Raw genomic sequence first — 2,311 nt, forward strand, 5'->3', positions numbered from 1 at the left:
CTCTGAACTATTCCACATTAAGCAAACTCAAACTTTGTTATCTGCAATTAATTCTTATTTATAAGAAATATAAAAATGATCCCCAAAATAGGTTGGGAAAAGAGGAAGATAACATAAAAATGTGATAAAAAGTAGTTTATGGTTTGCAAAAGCGAAGTCTTTTTATGAGTTGATAGAATTTGCCATCTTTGAAACTATAATTAGAAAAACTTACAGTAATGTTGAGTTTTCTAGGGAAGGATCTCATACATGTGCTATTCTGATGAAAAATAAAAAAGTACAAACAAATATTTTGTATCTAAAATGTATGACTTCCTGTTTTAAAAGTATTCTACTGAATGGAGTGACCTTACTTAAACTGGAGGAGATACTATTATTTCTAGCTATTGTTTTTATCCTATTTGAAAGAGCTGTTTTGTATCAAACTGTTAAAAGCTAAGTATTGAAGTAGTATAATCACAGCATGAATAGGAATAACGCAGAACATTTATGAGGAACTGTTAAAAGTTAATCTCTCACCAAAAAAAATGTGTGAACAGAATGAATAAGAAAGGAACTAGAAAAAGATGGAATAACCTACAAATTGTAACTCCAGTATGCTGCTAAAAGTTTAATTAATGTGAAACACAGCCTTTTGGCTTAAAAGGTTCTTTGCAAGGAGAAAATGCCCACTTTGATAACTGAATATTCTTACATGATAAATAAAATTGGATATTAACAAAACAAAAAGGGGGAGGGAGAAGGGAAAAGAAAAGCATTGTGATGAGTTTTGTACATGAACCAATTCCTTAGAGGACATGAAAAGGGAGGAAAAATGCACATTAGCTATACTATTAGTGTCTCTTATCAATTAAAAATCTTTTTATGCCCATGTCATTCACCCTGATTAACTACTTTAGAGATAACAATATGAATGTATTGACTATTGTTATTCTCCTAAACCTATGAAATTTTCTTTTTCTTTTTTCCTTAAAATAAAACTAATAATAATGTTACCTTTAAGCACTGTAAATATGTAGTAATAAATATTTGTTTTAACTACATAAACACCCAAAAGGAAAATTATATATTCTTGAAAGTTATGGGCCCAACCAATTGTGGAACAACCACTACCAGCGAACCAGGCCACCTATTAACTTTTGAAAACTTGGCAGCTTATTTTCTGTGTCGTATCAGACTATTTGTTAGAGGGTTGTTGTTTGTTCTGGAATATGAGGAAGGAGAGTGAAAGAGTGTGTCAGAAGTTACTGTTCACTTTTTCTTAAAATCAGTGTTTGCAACACAAAGTAAATATGAGAATCACCTGCATCAGGTGAGAAATTAGCCATTTTAACAGATGATTTATTCGGAGCTGTGCCTCATTTGCCAGGCTGGGCAGACTGTTTTGTTTGCAACCACAGAATTATAATCTAGAGTAGTCAATAGGCAAATAAAAGTCAACATTCTAAAGAACTTAACCTGTGAAAATTGCTTTCTAAGTGCTGGTCTGGTATTTCTAAACTTAAATGGAAAACAACTTCATTTGAATGAATAGGACTTATATTTGTCAGAGGAGTTTTGATACTCAGTGAATTGTAATTGCATATCAAGTATAAATGTTTTTATTTATAGTGCATATATATGTAGTGTGTGTTTCTGTGTATGTATATGTGTGTGTTCATATTTTACAAGTTAGGTTATTAGGCAACACAATATACAGTGACAGAAAACATATCAGTAATTTCATGGGGCTGGCAAAGTATGGAACATAGGAATATGGGACATGCATAACTCTTGGAGGAGATGGACATGTTCTCTCTGATGGTGTGGTGATGATTTTGCTGGGAAAATATATTTATGATCACAAGACTTCTTTTTCTTGACATCATAGAAATATTGTATTGTATCGAGTCTGACAATTCAAATTTAAGTTTGTCTTAGAATATATTTGAAATACAAACAGCAATTGAATAACATTTTTCAGGAGGAAAATAAGTTTTATTAAATTTATGGAAAAAGGTAAAAAAATTCAAAACAAAATAATAAGAGAGTAACAATATTTGATGCGTTGTATATTCTTACCTTCAAAGACTAAAACCAGGCCCATGTCTATCACAATGCACTAAAGTCAAAATGGATCTAAGCTATAAATATTAAAACAGAAACACTAATTCTACTAGAAGAATAAATAGGTAGAAATCTTGAAGACAGGTGTAGGCAGAGACTTCATGAACAAAACTCAGATCACTCACGAAATACTATAAAGAATCAACAACTGGGATCTCATCCTCTTAATTCCAATTTTTAAACCTCATTTTCTCCATTGACTTGC

This window comes from Octodon degus, unplaced genomic scaffold (genome assembly GCF_000260255.1).
Source record: "Octodon degus isolate 3935 unplaced genomic scaffold, OctDeg1.0 scaffold00160, whole genome shotgun sequence".
Taxonomy (NCBI): Eukaryota; Metazoa; Chordata; class Mammalia; order Rodentia; family Octodontidae; genus Octodon; species Octodon degus.